The following is a 6,308-nucleotide window of genomic DNA, read 5'->3' as shown; positions in this document are numbered from 1 at the left end:
TGATTTTTATATTCCAACTTGGAATATCTCAAACTCTTACCTTATGACAACATTTCAAGGTGATAAAAGCAAGTTGATCCATTATGGCTTGATATACTAAACAGCAGCTGAAAATAGAAACAGCCTAACAAAAAGGGATCTGAAAATTGTCTTGCTCTGGAAGTGCCAAAGAGGTTTACTGGAGATGAGGTAGAAACATTCTAACAAGAACAACGTAATGTGACTTAGAGAATGAGCTGTCTCTATACTAAAACATCTCTCCATATTTTGTTACAAATCAGCAGTGTGGGGCCAGCAAGTGGCATGGTGTTTGAGGTGCTGGATCCCACATGGCCAACTGTGGTTTGAGTCCCAGACCCGGTAGCTTGAAAAATCATGTTGGGTGTGTGTGCATGTGCATGTCCAAAATCTCCAGAGGAGCATAGAGGAGAAGGGATTGAGGCATGGCCAGACCCCTGGGGCAGGGGGAATGATTTATCCCTTTTTTTCCTCTATCTCTTTCTAGCAAGCCCACATGCCTATGGCAAAAGCTTAAAAAAAAGAAAAAGAAATCAGCATCACCTTCAATGTGGTCGTCTGGACTGTCCATGGTCAAGGCAATCATCTGCCAGTTCCCTCAAGGCAGGAATGGAGTCGCAAAGAAAAACTCTCTTAAGACCCCTTAAAGTAATTGTTCTCATCCTCCCTCCACCAACACCCATGTGCTGTCTGAACATTCTCCCTCACCTGAGTGTTCAGCCATTGTGGCCACACCAGGAAGGCACAGCCATATCTGCAAAGAAAGGAGATGGGGAGGGAGGAAGTAGGAAGATCATCAAAATAGGGTGACTACGATTTTGCCTCAGGAGGAAGTGCTGCTTGCATACAGGGAAGGCAGAGCAACTTCTCTTCCATGGCACAAGACTGAGGGCTAGCAGTACTCACAGAATATCAGGCGCAGTTCAGCAGAAAGGGCCTGCCCCACTCTCTCTCTCTGACCTGACCTCAAATACAGCTTACTTTGACAGTAAATTCAATGAGTTGCTTGCTCTCTGTAGACCTCAATTTATTTTCTGTAAAATGGGACTCACAACATTGGTTCCCAGGATTGTTCACAGTTAAACAACTGACCCATGTGGTCTGTAGAGGCTCTTGTTTTTTCATCCCCTAAAAAGACATTATTAGCATTGAAGTCAACAGCCATAATTTCTCATCGTTATATGGTAGATACTGAGTATGAGTGATGCACACAGAAATATTTTAGACAGACATGATTCACCCTCAGCTATATTTGGTGAGTCAGCTGGAAATGGAAACACCATTTGTAACATTATTCCGAACACCCCATGTGGATTAGCTTTGGGATATGACTTATTCGTAAACTGGATACCACCAGCAGTATCTAAAGTATCTCCTTCAGAGACAGAAACCGACAGGGATAAAATGCCCCAGAAAGCCTCAAATAATAACCAAGATCCCTTCTGTTTATAAGAGATGGTATCACTTCCATAGGGAGCTGACAATCTTCTGCCTTGAGCCATGTGGATTCCTGGAGGATAGTGACTCACCAGCTGCTAGAAGTATTGCAACTTCAGATTTTTGTGACAGCCACTCCAGGCTTCCCTCCCTACATGGCATTTCATTTAATTATAGCATAATAGTAAACAGTAGCATTTCAGATATTCACGCTGAGCAGATGCATTTGTTTTCTCTGTCACTGGGAACTGCCTGCTTATAGGGTTTTGCATCCATAGAAAATTAACACTGCTGTGTAAAAGCCCTAAGCTGAGTGCTGCTGCGAATGTCTTTCTCTGCTCTTCCAGCTAGTCCACTTAGTACAGACCTTTCTCTCCAGGGCAAAAATGTGCCTGAGGAGGACTCTGCAACTACCCCATGCTTTGTAAATCAAGTGTGATGAAAAAAAAAAAGAATAAAAAAAGTCTCTCCTTTCTTTCTCTTAATACCTGTCAGCTATGACTTTTTTCTGTTAGTTCACCTGGAGAGGAGTTAGCCAAGAGAGGAAGGATACAAGACTGAAATATAAAGACTGTAATTCATTCATGATCCAGGAACATTTATCTTAGTAATACACTAAACTTTCATTTATCTTTGGGCTTTTTCATCTATTTATAGTTTTTCATCTATTTATAGTTTTATCTTTGCCATAGAACCAATGGAAAATCACTCTCAAACCTGAAAATAAGATGATCTTTTGAGACTTGAATGGAGAAAAATGAAGATAGCAGATGCAACAGAGCCACACAACAACAGAGGAACCTCAGACTGCCTACAAATACTAACCTGGGAATGAAGGTTGTTCTTCATTTATAAACCTGAATAGACCTCTAAGTAAGGGAAAAACTATAGTATGAAACAGAAGTACTGCAGGAAGAACTAGAATTATCAACCCAGATGTAATGGTGCTAATTCACAAAATAGACGGGCACTTTAAATGAAGTTAAATGAATAGTACTTTCAGAGATACTCAAGAAAATATTGCATCTAGAGCCAGTGGGTGGCGTGATGGTTAATGCAGTGGACATTCCCACGGGGGTTGGTTGGGGTGCCTTGTGGCTTGGTAACTGATCTCCTCCTCTGGGACCTCAGGGATTTCACCCTTCCAGGGTCGACCCTATCATATATATGCCCAGTGTTTTTGCCAACCTGGGAAGTGTAGTGAATGGGCTGGTCCTGAAGGGTGTTGTTGGGCAGAAGGATCTCGGGCACATGCATGGCTGCTACTTCGTGAAACAGGCTGAGCTGGGAGCCCTCTTCCTCTCCTCACCACAGGTGCACTCAGGGATAGGGCAGTGGAGACGCGACGTGGGCGTTGGCCAGAAGCACCTGCGTATCCCAGGTGTCCTCCGATAAGGCGTTCACTGCCTGGGCCGAGACGCTGATGGCCGCGGTGATCTGTGGCCAAGCTTGCACTTGTTGCTGGCGGCTGATGTACAGACTGCTGGCCATCTGTCAGAGGCCATTGGTCCAGGGACGCAATCCCAAAGCCCTGGGAGTGTGGGGCACACAGGCGGAGGTCAGCGGCCAGCGAGGAGCGAGGCCTAGCATCCTTCTGCTGGACTGAGTCTTCTGAAAACTCCCAACCGTTGGCGGGCAGATTCGTTCAGGAAGCAGCGGCGCAGTGAAATCTCGGAAAAGGGTCTCGGGGAGAGAAGACAAGTTATGACCTCAGAGCCACCGTCCCTGCCTGCTCGGCGCTCTGGACTCCCTGGTAGGCAGGAATAGGCCTGGTCTTGGGAGGAACCCTGGCCTCAGTTGGTTACCTGCTTGCAGAGGCCACAGCCCTCATCGATAAATATGCACTGAACATCGCTGAGCATTCTAAGTAACATTTGGTCATTTTCCTCCAAATGTCTTAAGGAGCTTGAAATGCAGTTCATTCCACTAACTGCAACACAGAAGAAAATCCATTTAGTCTACCGGAGAGGAGACTGGGAGAGGAAGTGAGAAAGCACACACCCGGGGCATAGCCACTGCTGCAATCCCTTCGACTCCATTCCACTCCATTTTCTTCTTGGGCTCTTGGGCACACCTATGAGTTCATCCCCCCCCACCCAATTTCCATATATTAGGGAGAAATGTAGTTATTTTTTTCTTCCTGCATATGGCTTATTTCACTTAAAGCAATGTCCTCCAGACTTGCCCATTTAACCTCACACAACTGGATTTCATTGTTTTTTTAAAGTGGCTGTATTGTGTGTGTATGAGTGTGTGTGTGTATGAGATATCTGGCTCCTTCTGGAAAGGATTTTCTTTATCATTTGTTGGTGGACACTTAGGTGACTTTTGTATCTTGGCTATTGTGAAAAATGCTGCAATAAATGCAGACACCTTTATGACACACTTACTTCCTTTCCTTTGGTTAAGGCCGAGTAGTGTGGTTGCTGGATCTTTGGGCAGGTCTACTATTAGTTTCTTAAGAAATTTCAATACTGTTTTACATATTGCTATTTTCCAGAATACTAATTTACATTCCTAACAATGTAAAAGAGTGCTCCATTCTCTGCATCCTCACCACCACTTGTTACTTTTTGGTCTTCTTTTTTCTTCTTTTTTTGGAGATGTTTTTGCTATAGGGCGCATGTGCTTGCCAGAAAGACAGAGAGAGAGAGACAGAAAGTGAGAAATCACTACCCAGGGGGAATGCCCACGCCACAATCCCTTCTCCTCCATATTCCTCTCGGGATCCTGGGCACACACGCACACATGCACACGTGCCCAGTGTGAGTTTAAGCCACCGGGTCCGGGACTCGAACTGTGGTCAACTACATGGGAGTCCAACGACATAGACACTATGCTAACTGCTGGTCCCACTTTTTGGTCTTTTTGATAATATTTTTTTTACCTGAAGAGAGATAACATCGGGAACCAGCAGTTAGCGTAATGGCTATGTTGCTGGACTTCTATGTAGTTGACCACCGTTCGTGTTCCGGACCCGGTGGCTTAAAACTCACGCCAGGCACGTGTGTGTGCGTGCCCAAGATCCCAAGAGGAGAACAGAGGAGAAGAGATTGTGGTGTGACCATCCCCCCTGGGGGGTGATTTCTTGCTTTCTGTCTCTATGTCTGTCTCTGTCTGTCTGGCGAGCACACACGCCCTATAGCGAAAACCTCTCCAAAAAAAAAAAGAGAGATGACATCTCATTGTGGTTTTGATTTGCATTTCCCTAATGATTAGTGATGCTGAGCATTTTTTCTTGTTTATTGGTCATTCGTAAGTCTTCTTTTGAAAACTATTTCTTCCAATCATTTGCCTATTTTTTAAAAGAATTCTTTAATTTTATGTTATTTTTTAAAAAAATTATTTATTATTATTCTTTAATTTGACCAGACACACACACACACACACACACACACACAAACACACACAGATATGAGAGAGAGAGGGAAAATGAGAAAGCAAGCTGCCAAGTCTGGGACTCGAACTGTGGTTGGCCATGTGGGAGACTAGCGCTTCAACTACCATGCATGCCACATCTGTCAGCTCTATTATTATTATTATCATTATTAATTTAAAATTTCCTATAGGGCATGTGTGTTCACCAGAGAGAGAGCGAGAGAGAGAGAGAGAGAAAGAGAGAGGGAGAGACAGAGAAAGTGAGAAAGCAAGCCACCAGGTTTGGGACTCAGATCATGGTCCACTCTGTGGGAGTCCACTGCTGTAATCACCATGCCACCTGCTGGCTTCATTTACCCTCTTTTTTTTTTTTTAATTAGAGATTTTTACTATAAGCTCCGTGGTGCCCATCAGAGAGACAGAGAGACAAAAAGTGAGAAAATCTTTCTCCCCGGGGGGGCGGGGGTGAGGGGATGGCCACGCTTCAATCCCTTCCACTCTCAGGATTTAGGGCATGCATGCACATGTGCCCAGAGTGAGTTTTAAGCCACCAGGTCTAGGTTGACTATATGAGAGTCCAGCAATGTAATCATTACTCTATCTGCTTTTCCCATTTTCCATTTTAAAAATTGTGTTATTTTGTTTTGTTTTAGCTACTGCTGAGTTTTTTGAGTTCCTTGTACATTCTGGTTATTCATCCTTTGTCAGATGAGTATAATGCAAATTAAAATATAATTCTTAAAAGAAATTACAAGATTCAAAGGACCAACTAAATTGGCTCAAGTGTATAATAAGCAGGATTTGTTTGAGAAAATCTAGAACATACACCAAAAACACAGAGACAGAAGGACAAAAGGATTTCTGCTTCAGTCCTAATGGACATTCTGACCAATCTTCTTGAGAACACTGGAAAGGAAACATATTTAAAATATTTGGAAAAGCACCAAAGGACTAAAAGATAATGAGAAATTAATAAGGAAGATCCAGGGAAAGACAGTAGTTTGCCTCAGCCTTGAAAATGTCCACTGTTCTGAAAGAAAGGCCGAGAAGATGAAGCATACTTGACAGAGGCCAGGCCTACAAGGGCAGAGCCACACTATTATCCCAAAGGTCATGTGAGCAAGGTGACTTTGATCCCAATCCTATACTATGCAGGTGACCAGAACACCTCAGGCCCTGAGACAGAGTCACTGTGGCCTCAGAGGCTCCAGGCCTAGAATGCACACTTGTTTCTTTATGTACCACCTGCAGAGCTTTCAGCCACAAACACAGAGCAACATAGAATTCAAAGTGGAGATATCTGACCCTCTCCAGGTATGTCAGTGTTCTGACCTGGTGGAGAGACACTGGGTTCTGAATTGAGAGTCCTGCACCCCTGCCTCCCCCATCAGCTTGCACCCTACCTCTCCCATCAGCCTTCCCCCTACCGCCCCCATCAACCTGCTTTCTACCTCCCCATCAGCCTACCCCCCCTA

Source organism: Tupaia chinensis, unplaced genomic scaffold, assembly GCF_000334495.1.
Source record: "Tupaia chinensis unplaced genomic scaffold, TupChi_1.0 Scaffold000052_1, whole genome shotgun sequence".
Taxonomy (NCBI): domain Eukaryota; kingdom Metazoa; phylum Chordata; class Mammalia; order Scandentia; family Tupaiidae; genus Tupaia; species Tupaia belangeri.
Note: the sequence above shows the minus strand (reverse complement) of the source record.